The sequence below is a fragment of the Nesoenas mayeri genome (assembly GCF_963082525.1).
Source record: "Nesoenas mayeri genome assembly, chromosome: 3".
NCBI classification, from domain to species: domain Eukaryota; kingdom Metazoa; phylum Chordata; class Aves; order Columbiformes; family Columbidae; genus Nesoenas; species Nesoenas mayeri.
This window is the reverse complement of record NC_137544.1, coordinates 93479332-93500153: the sequence shown is the minus strand read 5'-3', so window position 1 is coordinate 93500153 and position 20822 is coordinate 93479332. Positions and strand designations below refer to the sequence as shown.

The window sequence follows — 20822 nt, the reverse complement described above, 5'->3', positions numbered from 1 at the left end:
AAGAAAAGTGGACATGATGATACTTGTAGCTCTACAGTTTTCATTTCCTTAGTACAAAACGGAAGAAAATTCTTACTTTAAAGCATCCATTCTAGCTTAGTCAGGCTGAGTTTAAGTGCTTAATGCACTTTAAGTAGGGACAATAATAATGGTAAAAAAAATACATGTTTTTTTAAGATCCTTTCAAGTATCACAGTTAAAGTTTTAAGGGAAAAAATAATGAATGGACATTGTCAGAAGCATATAGAAAACATTTCAAATTTTCTTTCTATTTTATCTTATAGAAATCAGGAAGGCAAATAGATTCTTCTCCCTGAAACGCTTACATTCTCCCTGAAAAAAAAAAAAAAAGACAACAGAGCGTGTATAACTACACAGCTGATTTTCAGCATGCAACCTGTGATAAATGTCAGTTCTTTGGGAAAATGAAGAAACGGTGTTTAAAATAATAATTAAAAAGGAAAGAGAAAGAAGGAAAAAATAGAAGTAAAAGGAAAAAAAGCACCAGAAACTAGACAGTGACAAAATGACATTGAGGCAGATTTCAGGAAATATATTTTCTTTTCCAGTGTTACATTCCAAGATATTTTTAAATCATAGATATTGAAAACAGATTCCCATACAATTCTTAATCAGTTACAGTAGTTACCAGGGTTAGTGGTTCCTAACATGTGGCAAAAAATGTAATATTTCTAACTTAAGCCATGTCATGCTGGTATTTTACCAGCATTCTTCACGCTATTGTTACTGTTCCACTAGTTTCGTGGCATTTGATTCTTTCTGAATGTAAGAACATAGTATCGCCCATTCTGATAATAACAGCAAGCAGTCTAATCATAATAACCATGGCTGTTTTCATCCTGCTGTCTCAAGGTACTCTGATCCTTACCCCAGTTTTGTAGATGGAGAAACTAACTCAGGATAATGAGGTGACTCTAGAGTCAGCCAGGGGTCTGACATGTGGCACATGCAAGTCCTTACCCTATGATCTGCATCAGATTCAGATTTAGAAACCCACATGCATTGGGGTGGCACATTAAGTCTTTTATTAAGAAATAATATTAAAAGTATTACTCATCTGTGAGACACTCGTAATTATTTAGTGAATCTTGCTGCTTATAAAAAGCACATTGAAATAAATCATATTAACAAAATCTACCTGATTAGATAAACAACTTGTATCCAATATTTAATATTTTAAAACCCCTTAAACACTTAATTTAACAATGGAGTAACTAGAAAATTCTGAGATAAAAGCTATAAAAAGAGAGTTGAACTGTTTATTTCATGGTGGCAGAAGACAATTCTGAAAGAGATCTTGAAAATCTTACCTAGTTAGCTATTGTAAAACAAAGCAGAGTTATGCATAAAAGTTCAAAACAAGAGTTGCTGTCATTATTGCACAATAATTCAGAAGAAGCTGCAAAATACTAAAGAGGTGCCATTTACAACTCTGGATGGGATTTCTGTTCTGCACCAACAATGCAGAGAGTGCAAAGTGGCAAATCACACATTTTCCCAAAAATTCAGTTTGGGAATGGCTAAGCATGTTTATAATACTGGATAGGAAAGATGGTGATGGGAGAAAGACATGAAATTTAGAAGAGCTGGATAATTACGTTTCAAAATTGACATACTATTTTTACACACACACACAATTTAAATGTATATATATATATACATATATATACATATGAGTTGAGTTTTTAATTTAATTTCAAGTTTACCTGAATCTGATGGTTTGGTTTTTTCAACAATATCACTTTTCCTCGCATTCTCTGGGGTTAGAGGTTAAGAAAAAAACCAAAACAGCAAAACACTAACACCTGATGAACAGTAGGGAAAAGCTTATACCAGGACACACAAGGATGGTTATCTGTCTCCTGCATAAAATGCAATTCAACAGTGGCTAGCAAAGTAGCTAAGTACTGCTGATTTATCTGATGCAGATGCTGCAGACGAGTTGAACATTTAGAAATAACATTCTTACCTTACAACTGTTATTAATACACTTCAAATGCAAATTTTACTTTTCTTAATCCAGAATAGGAGTTTCTGGAGAGCACGATATGTACCTGGATTGAAAGTTGTCAGCTTTATTTAGAAAGAAGATAAATTTTTTAATTGAAAAACTAGATTTAAAATTAAACAATTGATTACGATGATCTGATATTTGTGAAACTCCACCACCAGAGTCACACATACAACTACAAGAATGTGGCCTCTCTTTTTCATGTATTATCTGTGAAATCTACAGAAATGAAACTAAACATAAGCTACCAGTGCCCACTGCCCTTCCAAAAACACTGATGTCCATGCTCAGTGTATTTGTTTTCTTGCAAGGACGTCAGCAATATATTTAGCACCAGGGTGGAAATCGGGGAGGTTAGACTGAAAGACTCATATTACATATTGCAGGTCTCCTATTCCCACTCTTATGCTGCTGCTGGATTTACAGCCTGCTAGTTTCATGGTTTCTTTTAAAGCATTTTGGCAGACAACTGTTTCTCCGCCTAAAACTCAGTAACAGCTTTAGTATGATACCCTAGATGCACAAAGGAAGCCTTCCCCAGAAAGTCATACTGGTTTCCGAAAGAAAAAGGGAGGGGGGAGGTGTTTGTTTTGAAGTCACAACAAGCAGATAAAGCAGTAAATGAAAGGGGACATAATTGTATATAGAATAGGGGAAATAATTGTATATAGAATAAACATGATCATCTCTGCTGCTTATATTCAACGTAATTGTAACACAGAGTTACTCTGTATGAGAGCAGGTGGGGCCTTGAACTCGTACAGAGTTAAATATAGAGACGTTGTTGAGATACTAGAAGCTGAGATATTGCTGCTGACCACAGAGAGCAAATTACAATTGAGTACGCGTCTTTCTGGGAAGTTTGCCAAGGAAAAACCAGGGAGAGTCAAGTCGTCACTGCTGCTTTCCCTATGCCAGGGAAAAATGTAGATCTAGTTGCTGTAACTCTTACCAACAGAGCAAATGCACTGACAGCTTTCAAAGTACAAAGCAAATCAGTGCTAACGAGACAAATCAAGAAACCAGCACTGAGAAGGAGTTCGAAGCACAGAAGTAGAAATGCTTCAGCACCGTCTGCATTATCAGCTTAGGACTGGGGCAACTGCACCACTGCTGGCTGCTGCTGTAGCATGGTGTTACTTTTTTGCACAAAACAGGCTTCACAGACTAAGAACAGCAGGGGAAAAGGCTTCAGATGCAGAGTTACAGCAGGAGAAAACAGGGAGATTGGAGAAGAATGAATAAATAAATAAATAAATACAAATAAATAAATAAATACATACATGCATACATAAATAAATAAAAAGGTTTGAGCAACATTTTTGCCTTTGATAAGAGGGTACCAAGAAGAACTGAAGTCCTGGAGGTACAGTAATAACAGCAGAATACAATCAAGAAAATATTCATATAGAGCTGAATTTCTCCAGTGGGCAAAAGGAGAGGGAAAGGTGACAACATTGGTCACAGTGTAGCCCATAATGAGATAAAGATGAAAAGGATCCCAGCCTACCACTCCCTGTATTGTACTAGGGGACACAAATTGAGAGGAAGGACAACTATAAAAGCTAATGGAAGCAGGAAAATGTCACATCCTACGTTATTTCAGTACTTCTTTTCTTCCTTATACAGAAACTGTCTAATCCAGCAAGAAACAGATTGCTCTGATTTTTCAGTCAGGTCAAGATATCTTTAGAAGTTTTCTAGCAGTTTTTGCTGGGAATAAATGGTATTAGTACATCTATATTTGAGCTTCAGAGGTGAAGTGGCTGTCAGCTGCAGCCCCCGCATGGTCAGCAGTGTTTATGTATTTCTGCCATTCTAATTGTGGCGTCATTTAGACAGAGAAGGCCTCTTCAGCACCAGTGTCTCTGGTACCCTGGCAAGCAATTTATCTCCACAAATGCTTTTGTTCTGGGTCCAGTGTTAGCTCCAGTTCTCCTCTCTATCATCCTGGTTGTTGCAAGATCTCATTTGTATAATTTCTCAATAATTTTTCAATGTGCAAAGTTATCAGTTACTAAACACCGTAAGTTATACTCTCCTCTGCACAATGCTTAAGTATATTAATGTCTAGCACTGGATCAAAGAACCTTTATTATTTTTTTTTTTTCCTGTGTGAGAAAAAATCCTTTTTGGTGTCAAAACAAAATACAGGGAGTTTCATCTTGCATGACTTCCTGAGATCCTCAGCAAGCAAAGAGCATGTACGCTACTGTCTCTGACCATCACTCAGCCTCTCGCAGGGCTGAGCATCCAGGCTGTACCCAACCATGGCTAATCTGAAAAAAAAATCACAAAGAACAAAACAATAGAGATGCAAAAGCCCAATTTCAAGCATTAGATTTCTATATAAGTTAGTACCTCTCTCCTTTGTCATTTCTGAGGTGTTGAGTCGGACCTATGAGTCTTCTCTGGGGAGATTTCCTGTTCCACCCTCTACCAAAATGCTGGTGGCAGCACTTCACAGGGGTCTGTGGTGCAAAGAAAGCAATGTCACACGCATACTACAGAAGCCAAATGTACTCATTCATTAGTCCAAAGTCTCTTTGTAACTCAAATACTATTTGATAATGACAAAAAGTTTGGGACCCAGAATTTACTTAACAACATAAACCAATATTTCCATGTGGTTTCTATAAACTCTCAATCCAGGAATAACATCCAAGGGTTTAATTGCACAAAAGGCAACATCACCAGTCTGTCACTCTTGATGACCTGTATTAACACTGAGTCTCAAATCACTTGCAAAAACATTGTGAAAAAGTAATGAGTCCTGACCTTAGTGCACATTTGTCTGCATGGTATTATCACAGAGTTCAGAAATTTGAGCCATCTCATAAATAAAGAAGGCATTAAAATCATGTGGAAGCACCCAAAGTACACGAGGAAGCCTGTGCTCCACTGCTCTCTGGCAGCAACCTTTTCCATGAGTCCTTTGCTAGTCCGACCATGCATAAGGCTGCAGGACTTGAAGCAGAAACTGAATAAAATATGCATGGGCACGTGTGTGTGTGTACACATTTATGTGTTTACACACATGTTTCTAAGTATGCGTTAATGAAATAAAGGATGTAGGGAAGACTTTCAAAAGGTTTTACACAGGGCAAGCTTAAGGAAGTCAGGGACAACTGCTCTTGGTAAACTGATTTGAGATTAAGAAAAAAAGGAAATGGTCCCCTTTGATGGAGTTTAGAATAGGTACAGCTGCATTGTGCAGGAACAGGAACTTGATAATAAAAGCAGTCTGATGTGGCATTTACCCCAAAACATCAGTAAGTAAAAATAAATACATCTCCGCAGAGCTTGGGCTATTCTGGTGCAGCTTAAATCACTTTAGAGCATCACTAGATTTGGGATGTGCTGAAAATTAGGCTTCTAGTGATTATTTAGGGTTGCTGCAACCGCTTAGTGTCTTTTAGGGAGTCACATATAATGTGAGCAGGAGGTAGCATCTGTGGGTGACAAAGTTCTGCATTAGGATCCTGTTATTTAAGGAAAATTATTGCCCTGAGCCAGGACCTATATAACACACATTCTTCATTGGGTTCATCTCTTTTGCTTATCAAGGCTGTTTGCACGGATTGCTACTGTCCTAAAGTGGCACAAACTGAAGTCCTCTTGCTCTTACTCATTTGGGCTACTTTTTTCCAGTCCAGTACAGCTGTCAGTGAGGGTATGATCTCTTTGAGAGCAACAAATGAGCCAGATGCATAGTTCAATGGCCAGACACTTCAAGTCATAACAAGCTAGTGAAGCGAGCTAATTTTGCTTGCAAAAGAATTAGCCTTCATTAGCCACTAATACCACTTTTTGCCCTGTGTAGCCCTTTAACCAGCTGCAGCTCCATTGACATCACATTTTCGAAAGATTACTAGTGGCACGTCTGGTTATGGAAAGCTTAGAAGGCTTTCTAGACCAGCTACCACTTACTAGGACAGCAGAGGAATGAACTTAAAATACCACACTGTAGGCATTCATATGGGATAAATCCTGTCATCCAGACCACAAATTCTGCAAGGCATTTTTGCCTGTGTCTAATTTTTCTAATATGTTTATCACATGTATAGAGATGTACTGTAAGGCATGCATATGAACTTAATGAACTTATGAGCTTAATGAACTGAGGCCAGAGCTGATGGAGAACATGTACAGAATTGCGCATACACTTACACATATTTTGTATATGTGTGTATATATTCAAATTATATCTATTTTTCTGTTTGTGTCATCATATTTAGTCCTGGTTTTGGAGACAGTGACAGAACCATCAGTACTTTGTATTCTTCTGTCTTCTCCATTTCTGTAGAATTGAGGTGAGCTACACTCATAGACTCCAAATATGTTTTGTATCCATCACTATGATTTACAAACCCTGGCTAAATGCAGTGTAGTTACTTTCTTTTTCCTATAGAAGTGTCAGACTTACAACTTTGTGATACTGCTGTAGATCAAAAATCACAAATTAATCTACTGATCTAGAGGATTAGACAAAAGATCAAATCTATTTTAATCAGCTATGGCATCTCCTACATAGAAAAACAGTAGAAGCTCTTAAGATCCTAATCAGCTGAGTACAGGCAAACTCACTTGATTTCATTTCAAAGGGTTCAAAGTCCAAGTAAGGAGCAAAATTAGTTTTTACTCTGAATATTTAAAGAAACAAAGTACAAGGAAGCTGCAGGTGGTGAAGGGAGAAGGGAGGAGAGAAAAATCTGAAAAACATAATAGTGTATTAAACAAAGCGCTTGCAAGTTTTTATTAATTGTAGTCTAGCTTTGAAGAAGAGGGAGAACTGCAAGTATCATAGGTTCTTAGTCAGGCTATTTGGGTGGCAAACCCAAACCACTCACAGTTTTTAGTAACTATAATTATAAAAAAGACCCATGAAGGCAACTGATGCCTAAAAGTAGTAAAAAGGCCAGGTAAAGGAAAGGCAGGGAGATAACCTTACTTTCAGAGTCGCCTACCTCAAAAAAATCAGACTGTGGTCCTCCGCACACCAGGAACGTGCCTCAGCCATTGGAAGTAGCAGCCCTGATGTTTCAGGAAGCGCAGCATCAAGAAGTCTCCCAACAAATGGGCTACGTTTTCAGATTCATGTGACATCTTTTATTGTTTTTGGGTTTTTTTTCTAATCTAATAAATAAGGAGTGGATCCTTAAAGGATGTGTTTCTCCTGGAACATAACAGTAGTAATGTGTAGCAGCAACTACCATTTTCGGGTATAGCTAGGATGCTCAAGGCACTTTAAACTCAAACTGAGTAAAAAGAACAAAGGAGGCTGGATTATTTCCTTTAACATAAGTGATATTTTCTGTGGATCAGATGCCTGGCCAGTAGCATTCCTGACATCAAACTTCCATTATTTTCAGAATTGTAAGGAAGGCCTCCTTAGGACCAAATTGGAATTTCTGATGGGCATATTCAAGTATGGAGCAGCTGAAACATGGGAAAAAAGGAAAAAACAAACATGATTTAGCATTCATAGGCAGAATGTATGAAAGAAAGGGAGCCCTTTTTCTCACAAAAAGCGTACCTGAGGAGAGTGAGCCAATCTGACCAGACTTCAGGCTTTGCCAATAGAAATATTAAAAAATAAATATGGAAGCCCCTTTGGACCGGATGAGGAGTGGTGTTCTCCCTCCTTCTGTCACACACCAAAATAGTTTTAATAAGAAAACCATGGGTGTACATCTTATTAGTGGTTGCAACAAAGAGCATTTCTGATGACATTCTACAAAGTCTACCGTAACAGATTCTCAACCTGGAAGTTAGTAATGAATGCAGCTGCAATCACTCTCTTTTCGTTACTAGTTTGGACAAGATCCTATGAAATATGTAAAAGGGCAGCCCCTAAAACATTTCTCTTGCCCTCTACAGGAACAATAAAGAATCCAGCAGACAAAACCCCAAACATCTCATGCAATTCTTGTCCCATGTTAACATTAATTCTCCTCAGCTGTGCCACAAGCGACATCTACCTTCACATTTTTACATCACTTACAACCACAGAAACACCAACTTGAATGCAGGGATGGTCTTCTGACTAACTGCTTATACCACTCAAAACAAATTTGAACCATGTGGCAGCTCATCTGGCAGCTCTGGTGCTCCCATTACTAGTGCTAACCAGAAAGGGCAATAAGGATGGAGAAAAAATGTTGTGTAAGAAAACCCGCAAGGAAATACCTATTTTGTAAACTCTCCTTGCAAACAAACAGTGACTATTAAATGGCATACCTGCTTTGTACAGCATACAGAAAGAAACAAAACGTTTTAGAAAGGATATGTGCTTCAGAGTAGCAGGAACAGAGATTCCCATCAACTCCAGTGGAGCTGGCTAAAAATGGGTAAAAAAGGAAAACATCCTTTTATGAAAAGCAAAAAAAAAACAACCAGACAAACCTAATAACATGGTTAAAACTAAGGTGAAGAGAAAGAATGCTTCCCATGAGTGCAACACACCTACAACAGAGGGGAGCAGCAGAGAAGCACCACTTAGCCCACAGCAAAGACTGGCCCTGAAAGAACATTTGCCATGTATCACAGTCAAAATAAGTGTCATCTGCACCATGTGATGCTGCCAGGCATACTGACAGTCTCAGCAAGTTTCTGGATTTGATGCATCAGGCATTGAGTTGCCATTCATCCACATGAAAAGGACAAACCTGAAAGGAGGGATTATGATTGGCACAGGCAACTTGGATTAAATCTGTATGATGGTAAAAAATCAGGCTCAGATTTTTGCTTATATTTCCTCTCCCTCCCCCCGACCTCACAGCTCTCGTGATTAAAGAGCAAAGAACAATGTCAGATCTCACACAGAGTCAGCATGGCATGAGACGGGGAGTCTGCACAAAAGCAATTTTATGGATATATGCTTTTAAATGAAATCAAAACTTCCCTAGCACTGCAGCCCTTCTGCTCCCAAGGTTTCCCAACTTCTGGGGGTTACTTGCAGTTTCCTAAGGACTTATTTTAAGAAATAACTGAAAAATTGCAGCAGTCTGGATCTCTCGTAAACAACCAGCCACAGCCTAACGTGGGACACTGCACCGCAGGGTACCCAGACGGTCGTGAGCTGAGGCCCTGCAGCTATGGCTGAAGCAAAGTGGGTTTTGCTGTCCACTTATCTCCCATGCAGCCAGCTCATGGCCACAGAAATAGTGCAGTTGTGCTTACATTCAGGACTTAGTCTGGGGGGATTTCAGTCACAGGAAATCTCTGTAGAGGGGAATCTTCCCTGCCACCTCCCCCAGGAAATGTTCCACATCTGGAATATTTCCAGGAAATATTCCACATCTGGAATGTTGTGTCCAGTTCTGGGCCCCTCAGTTCCAGAAGGACAGGGAACTGCTGGAGAGGGTCCAGTGCAGGACAACAAAGATGATTAAGGGAGTGGAGCACCTCCCTTATGAGGAAAGGCTGAGGGAGCTGGGTCTCTTTAGTTTGGAGAAGAGGAGACTGAGGGGTGACCTTATTAATGCTTATAAATATATAAAGGGTGAGTGCCATGAGGATGGAGCCAGGCTCTTCTCATTGGCAAACAATGATAGGACAAAGGGTAATGGGATCAAGCTGGAACACAAGAGGTTCCACTTAAATTTGAGAAAAAACTTCTTCTCAGTAAGGGTGACAGAGCACTGGAACAGGCTGCCCAGGGGGGTTGTGGAGTCTCCTTCTCTGGAGACATTCAAGACCCACCTGGACATGGTCCTGTGTGACCTCACCTAGGCGTTCCTGCTCCAGCAGGGGGATTGGACTAGATGATCTTTTGAGGTCCTTTCCAATCCCAAACATACTGTGATACTGTGATACTGTGAAATGTGCATTTAGGGTTATTTGTCTCAGGTCACATTAGTAGAGCAGCTTGGCTACCAGCTGCAAGAACATTTGGGTGACTTATCAGATTATAAAATACTGAACTATGAAGATTAAACCTGTGGTTTACCAGCCAGAAACTTAGAGCCACAAAAACAGAGGCTATTGGCTAGTGAGCCACATGTGCTCATCTCCAGCCCACCAAGCGGTCTGTCACAGCAGAGCTGGAGCGCAGCTCTGGAGCACCTTAACTTGCAGTGAGGCACATCAGTCAGAGGCTGTTATATCATGTTCATCGTGTGTTATCTTGATGCTTATGGTATGCTGGCTCTTTCATTAGTTGCTCCGTAAGGGGTTTTGGCAATGGTTTCATGTTGCAAGACTGCTTTTTATATCCCCTGCTGCCTCTTTCAGGCCCTATCCTTGCAATTATTAATAAAGTACCCCTTCCTCCAGCTGTGAGAGCAGGCTTTGCAGCCTGTTTTTAAGCTATTGTTGCACTTTTAACAATTAAGACTTCACATCTTACACTTCATTATTTTCTTCCCTTGAATCCAAAGTGCATTTTTAAAGGAGCTATGTCAGCTGACATCTAGTCCTAAAAATTGGCATTCAAAAAGCTAAAACCTATAGAAATGCTTCCAAAACTGGTTTGGTTTTGGTTTTTTTTTTAATTATTATTATTATTATTCAATGCCAGCATTTCTTTAAACAAAGTTTCTTCTGCAACTGAAACAGTACTGCTTTGTACCAGCAAGATAGAATTTGAGGAAAAAGTTAACTCTAAGCCAGCTATCCTGACAGTACTCACATGCATGCCGTCCTTTTTAAAAAGCCTGTAATCTTGCTAGCCCTACATTGCCTAGATTCACCCACACAATGGACAGAATGATGGAATACATAGGTTATATATGCACTGTAGTATATATTCCGTAGATGTTACAGCTATCCCCCATATACTACAGTCAACACAGATCTCGCCAACATCTTAGTGGAAGACCACATCTAAACCTTAGATAAAGCCCTGGAGCAGGGGTGTCAAACTCTGCATTTATATTTACATTTACACAGCCCTAAAATTACATTTGACCCTTTGAAGGCAACCGCGAGGCCAATGTGGCCCCGGTGAAAATGAGTTTGTCACTCCTGCCCTTGGACAAAGAGCAGGTTACAGAGTGCAGAGTGCAAAGTGCAGAGTCAGGGGACTGCCACACTGCTCAACTGTGCTCCCTTCAGCCCGGACCACAACAGGGTACATGTTCCAGGTACCCAAAATCTGCTCACCTCGATTCAGTAAACCAAAGATCAGACACTGAAATTCTGAAGAGTGAACACGGATTTTGATTGCATCCTTTTTTCTTCTTTCATTTTTTGTGCTATATTGACACACCTCACAGACAACTAAGTTTTAGAAGATGCATGCTCTGCACTGCTTTAAACCACCCTTCTCTAAAATTTCTCAGTTTAGGACCCTTACAAAATGGAGACGTTCAAAAGAAACAATCGCTTTGAAAATCTTGGCCTATATCCCAGTAGGGAGGTGAATCTAGTCACATACACAACAGCCTTCAAACTACACAAAAATTAAACATTAGAACATTAAAACCACAACAAGCAATATGGAAAAAAAAAAAAAAACTCCACATGATGTAGCAGCTAAGATCAGGTAGCAGTGATCATAATTGATCATAATTGATCACTGCTTGGTTTGTTAGTCCCTGCCAGGAACCAGAACCCCATTGACTTTGTTCCTTGAAAAGCAATGCAAAACACAGTTCCTATGTCATCAAGTTTAAAGTATGTGCAGTCAGAGCAAATATTCTGTGTTACCTTTTACCTGTGCTGTTTCCTCTTCCTTACTGAATGCCTAAGTGAAGAAATCCCATATTTCTCTTATTGACTGCTGCCACTTCTGTCTTTTTTCAGTTGACTCCATTTTTCAGAGGAGTTGTTACCTCTGCAGTTCTGGTGTCATTTTGGATTTAATGAGAATATAAAGCTGTACCAAAGGTATATACTTGATTAGTATGCTTATTTTGTCTAAGCATATTCATTCACAAAATCAAAACGCATGGCCAGAAGTAACAGGAAGCATCAGTTCTTGAACAATAAAACCACGGAAAGAAAAAGTTTTACAAGCCAGCTCTGGTCCACAGACCACAATGTAAAAGCTGTTACATTAAGTTATTTTCATTGTCTAGGGTAGAAAAAGGAAGGAAAAAATATCATAATTAGAGCTGAAAAAAATATGGTAATTGAATCCTACTAAACACTTTGGTATTCACCATTTTTTTACTAAACTGGGATGCATAAGTAAATATCCAATTTTTTTCAAATTAAAAAAAAAAATCTTTTCCAACAAGAAAACTTTGGGGTTAATTTGGGAAGAGATTCCAATTTTTAGTATTCATTAATTGAAAAAAATTGTTTCAGTTTGCTGGATACTTTTCCTGTTGCATTTCTCATGACAGCTGCAGGAGCTACAGTCTGCATCCCTCATCCTCTTAGACGGGATAATGACTGCCATAACGTACCATGATGCTCAAAGAGAACTAGGATTCTGCTGCCTCCTGGCAAATACCAGTTGGCAAGCAACCTCAGACCAGCAGAGAAACTGGGAGCAGCAGGCATGCAACATATAAATCAACTACAGAAATACACTACAAAAGAGAAATGCAGAATTTACTAAAAACTAAATAGTCTCAAAATAGAAGGCTCTATTTTCTTTGCTGAAATAACACAGCACAATGCTATTTTTTTTTTTCTCATAACATTTTAATTTTTCAGAAACTGCATTATAATGTCATCATGATGGCAGATTCCTGCCCTATCTGGATTGGTCCCTTTGAAAATTCAGTATTTCATATTATCTAAAAGATAATTCTGTTATGAAAATCACCTTTGAATGAGCCAAAAGGCAGGTTAGAGCACAAGTGGTAGACAAGTTACAGTAGTATTTTCTTCAGGTCTATTCAGGAAAGTCTCCATGTCAGGAGAAAATACAAAGCTTAGGCTTCTGAACACGTAGGTATCACACTGCTATTGTAGCACAGGGAAGCAGGTCAGTTTGCAAGTTAAAATATATAGAACTGGCCAACACCATTCCTAACTTCTTTTCCAAGCTCTGCCACTGATCTACTGCAGGCTTGCACAAGTCACTTTGACTGTATTTGAAAGGTCTAATAGGATATCTCTTTTCTTCCACAAGTTGCATGAGACATAACTCATGTCTGTGCAATACTACAGAGATCCCCAGTCAGAAATGGACTAGGGCGATGGAAAGTGGAAACAAATATAGCACATGCATGCTTGATGCTATTCTCTCTCTGTTTGATTAAATAACATGCCCTTACTCCTGTCCTGTAGGTGTATTGAGTGGTTCTCACTTCATGAGTTCTGTCACATTGGAATTACTTTTCTCCAGCATGATTTACCATTATTTTATTTTTCAAGTTTGTTTTGTTTGTTGTTTTGGGTTTTTTTTTTTTTTAATAGATAAAACAAACTCATGAGAGAAGCTTTCAAAGCAAATATTCCTGTTGGGTTTTCTCACATATTTTCTTCACACAGACTAGATTGCTGCACTCTTCCACTTAAGCACAGGAACTGAAGAGAAGGACAAGAGAGAAGATAGCTTGTGTTCTCCAAACGCCTGCGGTTTTCTCAGGCAACCTGGAGGCCTGTCCAGGCTCAGAGCCTCTTTATTGTATACTTGGATGAAAACACTGTTTTGAAGTTGGGTAGGAAACAAGTTTCACGAGCCCAAACCACAGATGGCATGCTTGCCTTCACGATACAATCCACCGGGGGTTGAAATGTGGGAGACACCATTTGGGAGAGCCCACAATGTCACTTCTGAAGCACAAGCTGCGTTGTCCACGGGCAAAAGGCCGGCATGGTCTCTGGGTGCCAGTGTACAAAGGGAGCCTGTATGCATGAGAGCTCTTATCACTGGCAGACTCCAGGACTTGCAAAGTCAGAGCAATGAAGCCCAAAAATACATATATATGCAGAAGGAGCCACAAACTTTCCACCCTGATGAAAGCATGATGAGGAAAATCTTTCCGACAGATTCACAGCTGGTTTCAATCCACAGCCTGAGCATATCTAATGGGCCGCCTTTATCAGAGAAGCCCTCATAGGGTTCTGGCTGCTACTGAGGGCAGTTTGCCACTGTGCAGACCCCTCAACAAAAGTCAGAGAGGACACTGTGGGCTCTATACATGAACTGAGGCATGGGGTAATGGAGACCATCTGCTACAAATTCTGCCCCTACTTGCACCTTTATTAATCCATTCCAGCTCCTAATATCTTGCTGCGGTTAATATAGCTGCCCTATTAAAGTATCAGAAAAATGAAAGACATAGCTTTGAAGAACCTCATTTCTTCTCATATCACTCTTAGAGGTAAATGTAAGGATTCTCCTCATGTGAACACACAAAGTAACACCTGGTCTCAAATGCTATGGGGTGAAACTCTGGCTTTTCAGGAAACAGAAGAAATTTTTCAGTTACAAGAAGTTAAGAGATGTTACTAAATTCAGTAAAAGCAAGACTTACCTTATTTTACAGCACATGCTATTTACTAAAAAAAAAAAAAAAACAAAAGACAAAATCCCACACCCATTTATGAAAATTTGAATGCTAGGGACTTGTTGAGAAGTTATTGTGTGCATGTCAACCAGTAAGTAAAAAGTACTTCAAATATATGTGACTTTATTTTTCCCCTCAGTGGTTTACAGATTTGTCCTGGGACAATAGAAGTTTACAGGGAAGGGGGAGATGTCTGTGATTAAGTGGCTTTCAGCTCTTCTTCCTACAGATACCCCATGGACATTGCTGTATTCTCCAGAATCTAAGCTTCCACTTAAAAAACAATGAAGTTTCTAGCCCATCTGGGTTTGCGGAAGCAGAATGTAAACAGATGTACTGTTGTCTTATTTTAGAAGCTATAGCAAGCCAGACTGAAACAATAGCACTAAGAAATGTCAACTGCTTCCATTCATCTCAGTGGGGTGGGGTGTTAACTTTGAAGCCTAATTGTGACCACTTTAAAGCCAGCCTTTTAACTGTTTCACTGCTATTGCCACACCAGAAAATCCAAAGTAATGAACTTAGCCAGCCTCTGTATTGGTATGCATTACCCTAAGATCCTCCATTCACTTGAAAAGGACACTGCATTACAATAGAGCTAGTTTGAATATTCTTTCACTTAAGAAGCTAGCTGGATTGTTCACTACTGTCTTTCAAAATTAGGGTTAAAAGCAAGTCCAGGGTGAAAGGTTAGCTTCATTGCTGATACTCTCAAAAGTGCAACACTGTGGGATTTCATGCTCTTTGCTTTGATCAGGGTGCAGGGGTGGCAGTTCATTTCAATAAACTGACAAACAGCCACGTATAAAACTGAAAATAATTACTATACAAATAACACAGCACCATCAATTAGGAGTTAAAAAAATCCTAATCACGTGGTAACACACACTTGTAACAACAAAAAAGGGGAAAGAGAGCGGAAAAGGGTCTTCATTTTCAAGAACTTGTGACTTACCTTAAAACCTTAACCTTGTTACCTTAAATCTAAGGTGCACCAGGCCTAGTTCTGAGCGAAAGGAAAAAAACACCTTTCTGAAGACGTTTCCCAAGAAGTTTCAGAATTCTTCGTCAGTAGTCATTCTTAAATCAATATATGAATTTTCCTCTGGGACCAACAGTTGAAGACTAGCAGATCTACACACACATTTTGTCAAACATGACTTCAGACGCTGTGGGAACTCATAGTTGAAAATTATTAGGGTGAGTTAGTCTAGCGCATATTTCAGAGCATCTAGAAAACCACTGGCGTGAAGCTGAATTCTGGGTCTCAGAAGCAGTGGTGCTGCAGGGCACAATGAACATGCACTGGTCCCAGTTTGGTGAGGCTGTTGCAGCCCACCAGCCAGAGCTCTGCTGAGCCAACCCTCCTGCCCATCTCCACTGCAGGACCTTTCTGCAGGGGCTGCCATAGGACGTGAGTGGTACAGGACCGCTGCAGAACAAAATATGCATTATGTTAATAACTCTTCCCAGCTCACAGTTACATCTGTTACGGTTACATCTGCAGTGATGGATCCAGCCACAAGGCTATTTACTTGTCATTTTATAAATATGTAAAGGGTAAGTGTCACGAGGATGGAGCCAGGCTCTTCTCAGTGACAACCGACAATAGGAAAAGGGGCAATGGGTACAAACTGGAACACAAGAGGTTCCACTTAAATATGAGAAGAAACTTCTTCTCGGTGAGGGTAGCAGAACACTGGAACAGGCTGCCCAGGGAGGTTGTGGAGTCTCCTTCTCTGGAGGCATTCAAAACCCACCTGGACACATCCCCGTGTAACCTCATCTGGGTGTTCTTGCTCCAGCAGGGAGATTGGACTGGATGATCATTTGAGGTCCCTTCCAATCCCTAACATTCTGTGATTCTGTGATTTTCTTCCTAACATCACATATATTAAGCTGAGAAGTAAACACTAACACCACAACAGCACTAGTCTGGCTGTCATTATTACAACCACACTAGGTACATTAACCAGATAGTTCTGGTATATCTCAAGACGCCTTCAATGCACCTACAACCAGCAGCTCAGAGGAGTATCATCCAGATCAGCTATATGACATGGCAAAGGGAAAGCTATCATTCAGCATAAGATCTTGAACAAGCAGCTGGGACAGGAGTAACCTCTCTAGCTCACACAGCAGCAACTGGAAGAAAGCAAGGTGGAAGGTTCTGAGTAACCCACATTACATTTACAACAAGATAACTTCTTGAGTGCACGTTCTCATTCCTGAATAAAACTATCTTCACTTCGGAAGGTCTTGAACTGGTATAAGAGTGCCTACATGTGGTAAGGAATAGGGTTATTTCAGTAGAAAGGGGAAAAGTTCCAGTCTACACAATGCTTACGTGTTTGTGAAAACAAAGCCCTAATTCACACAGTTCAAGTTTTTTCAGGTTCTTTCACCCACTGCAACAGACAATACTCTGATGCTGTAATTAGCATGTTATGAATGCACAGCTCTTCCACCTGTACCTTCCACACTAAGCTGGGCATTAGGGTGTTTGGACTTTGCCCTGACTAGTAAAAACACCAAATCTAAACCCCTCTGTTATCAAATATCAGTGTTTCCTAAATCTTGATCTTTAAACTGCGACATAAGATTTTAAAAATGCTCATGATAGAAAACTGGAAATAAACCTCTGTTTTCACCGAAAAGCCCATGAGCACCAACTTCAAACTCAACAGGCCTAGTATAGAAAGACAGACAGACACCTTCATTTTTTATTGCCTTCCATCAGCAGCAGCAGGATGATCAGTTCTCTGCAGAGGGTGCTGAATAAGATAACATATTATTTCATAGAAGTGTTTGAGTGCTATTGAACATATTTGCTGCAGATGCTTAGAGGTACAGAACAAAGGCAGCTGAAAACAGACTTGGTAAGTTTACAGTTTTACTTTATCACTGTATTAAATTCCCATTCAACATCAATAAGGCACCACAGACTTGTTATAGAAAGAATAAACAGCCTCATAAAAACTAGACTCGCCACTCTTTGCTTTGCCTCACATCCCTCTTCCTTTCAACTGCTAACAACTAAAACAACCCCCCGACAGCTGGATGTGCAGAATCTGTGCTGGCCGTGTCCCGGTCCGGAGCGACGCTGCAGGCTGGAATGCTGACGCTGGCAAGGCTGCCACCGCGTTTACTTAACACACATTTCTCTCAGTCTGCTTCAGACCAGAAATGCAGGCAATGAAAACCTATTCAGCCTTTGAGAACCTCAACCATAGTGGTTAGCAGAGCAGGGTCTTTGCAGGTACATGAAAGAGGCATTCAGAAGACGCTCCCATTGAAGGCAGGTAGACAGAGAGCCCCCAGCCGTCTCTGGTTACCTTTTATCGGCATGAAAAGGGCAAGGCAGGAGGGGCAAGGTTTCAGGACAAATGAAAAACCAGCTTTCTAAGATTCACTGTTCAACTTCAAAACAAAAGCTCGGTGAATTTAAGCTAAAGTGGCTTAGTTCCATTTCTTTCAGTTTAGTAATTTATTATAGTGAAGAGAATGAAAAAGCTTTTTCATGTAGGGCATTAAACATTACCAGAAATAGAGTAGAAAAAATATAAATAAAGTATTCCACAAGTTTTTCGGGCAAATAAATAGCAATTAGCAAACACATGAGAAAGCGTAGCGTATTAGTACATATTAGAGCAGAGCGCAGTGTGGGGACCCCAAGATGGCTCCAGGCACCCGTCCTGCAGCCCAGAGCACGGCACACCTCTACAGAAAAATAAAAGGTTTGTATAGAGAAGGGTAAACTTAACAATATAACAGATTACTTCGGTTGGGAAAACATAATTAATAACCATCATACCTAATATTTACATACTTCTCTATACAAACCTATTCTTTTTGTGTAGAGGTGTACAAGTATTACCTAACCAGTCAACTGCGGACACATGGCCAAAGCCTTGGCTTCTTGATGAACTGCAGAAGTCTTTTAAATTGTGATCACACACTCCAAGGTTTGTTGCATGGAATCTAGGCAACGCAAGTTTAGCTGCACTTGTGTAAATATCTTGAGATAACTCAGAGCTCTTTATAAATTGAGGTGGTCTTCACGCCACCTAAATTTAGATGAGTTTATGAGACCTGAAAAATCATACAGCCTAATTTATTAGTAACTGTCATAATTTTTCAAAGACCAATATTTTATATCTCTGTTATATGTTTTTGCTACAGTTTTCATTTCATGCCAGCATGTCTCTTAGAGGTAACCTAGCCAGAGAGCAAACTATCTGTTTGAAGCCATGATGTGGATGATAGCATGCTAGCTATCACCTTGACACACAATAAAATATCAAAAACCAGGAAGGATTTATTTGGAATTCATTTGCAGTACTGCAGGATTTGCTGTAAGGGAAAATATCCAGGAGATTATGTAATTTCTTAAATCTTTTAAGAGATGAAATGGATAACTCAGAAGTTCTGAGAGACACTTAAGAAATAAAATATTTTACTTATTACAGTTACTTCTTTTTTTTCTAGATCATTCCTTTAGTCTCTTGACATATCTTCAAGCAAACATGGCCTGCCAAATATTTCAATCAAACTACTTCTTATCTGTAATCTCTCTGATATGGATCATATCTTCATCATTTCACAGTCTAGAAGAACCATTAGAAGCAAACTATAGCACTTGTAGATGGAATATACAGTAGTCAGAGTTACTCCAGGTGATATTAAAGGATAGAAACAATGGTCAGGATTCAGCGTTGATAAGCAAACATTTAAAAATTGGTGGATAAGGCCTTGATTCCCATCCGTTGCCAAGCAACGCTACTGAAGCTAACCTTAAAAGTTAACATTAAAAAGATGTTATGAGATAATATGATGAGGTGCATTCCTATATAAAACTTACTCAGGTCAACAGAAGTCATCCCACTGACATGAATAGGATTTGGTCAAATCCTGGTTCAGCAGTGTAACATGTTTGCTGAGGAGCGAGAAAGTGTCAGAAGCAAAAGGATTTTAATATCTCGAGTTCAAATGCTAGATTTATTCTATTGTCTTAGATCTTCTTGCAAGACACACAATACGTTTTGGCCTCTACATTAAATAAAGATAAATAAATCAGTATTAGTCTTACTTCCCTAAAAGGAGCATTTACTGGCACCATCCTTTCACCTCTTCTCAGATTTTACATTGGTGGAAAATCTTGCAAGTGGTAAGTTAAATAATATAGCAGACATCTGCTAAACACAATGCAGTTGTATTCTGTTATTAAAAGTGCACTCTTTCTTGTGTTTTTGGTGGCATTCACTGTTCCGTGTAACATTCTGCTTTACTGGTGTCTCAATACATGTGTGCCAAAAAATAACCAGCCTGTTTTTCATCCAGTTTGTCCCTTCCAACCTGACTCCTCGCTTGCAGGGCTCTTTTAGCACTTACGTGAGTAAGCTACGCTTTTCTTTCTATTTTAATTATTGTGGGCAAGCTTATGCATATGCTAGCCCCTTGTAGAGAATGGACACAGCCTGCACCTGAGCTCCCACCCTTGTAAACAATATTAGCGGAGTGTTCAGGAGAGTCTTCTGGTCACATTTCTATCACTGGGCCAAACTCGGTTCTGTCATGCACTACTGGACTCCTCCTGTTTTCTCCTTAATCCCATGTCCTTTCCTTCTCCTCCTCAAACATACCTCTGAGCAGAAAAAGGAGCCGGCCCCACTGGGCCAGTGAGAGCCTGTCCAGAGACTGCTATGAATCTGGTCCCACACTACCACAAGAGCCCTGACTTTAACTTGGATGTCCTAACCATTTCTGGGGAAATTCTACTGCTCACATAACATATTGGCTCAGCAGAGAAGTATCAGTCTTTGAGGGGATTCAGCTTTATTGAAAATTAAAGTCTTTTTCCCATTTAAACATATGAACAGCTGCACCCTTGTTTTAGCATCCCTGCTAGCCAGGGCAGAACAAACAGAAAGCTTTCCAGGAGTGGCCTTCAATAAAGAAAACACAAGTGATTTAAGAGGCTCAAAGCCACACAGAAAGACTCTTTCCATCCAAGAACTGGAATAATGAAAAAGAGCAGCAATATTATGCACTAGTAAATGGATCCAAGCTACGTGTGATTCCTGACATTTAGTAGTAAATGCAAGAAATGACAGTATCTTATTTGCAGGAAAAATTTAGTACTAAACATGATTACAAAACACTAAAGAATTTGAAAGCTTTGCTTCAGATATCTTCACCATTCACTACTGATTACACAGGGAACTCACACAAGGAGCTTGCTAAGAAGGTTTTATAATCTGATTCCCAAGTAATTGCAATAAAAAGCCAAGAAAAAGGTTTGAGATACTGAAATAAAGCAGTAACATTGTGTGGATATTGAGCAATAATATTTACACACCATGACATAATGGGTATTT

General features: G+C 39.6%; 1 long non-coding RNA gene across 5 annotated transcripts in view; it reads right to left on the bottom strand.

Moving 5' to 3' along the window:
* LOC308038456 overlaps nucleotides 1-20822 on the bottom strand; it is a 45309-nt gene that overhangs the window by 11894 nt on the left and 12593 nt on the right. For 2 of the 5 annotated variants that reach the window (XR_013921924.1, XR_013921925.1), the window contains exons 1-4: nucleotides 11684-11827; nucleotides 7000-8372; nucleotides 4394-4503; nucleotides 1728-4311 (exon numbers count right to left, since the gene is read on the bottom strand). This is a non-coding gene — a long non-coding RNA (uncharacterized lncRNA). Of the gene's footprint in view, nucleotides 1-1727; nucleotides 4312-4393; nucleotides 4504-6999; nucleotides 8373-11683; nucleotides 11828-20822 lie in introns of those variants that run through there. The other 3 variants (XR_013921927.1, XR_013921926.1, XR_013921923.1) reach the window with 3 other exon arrangements.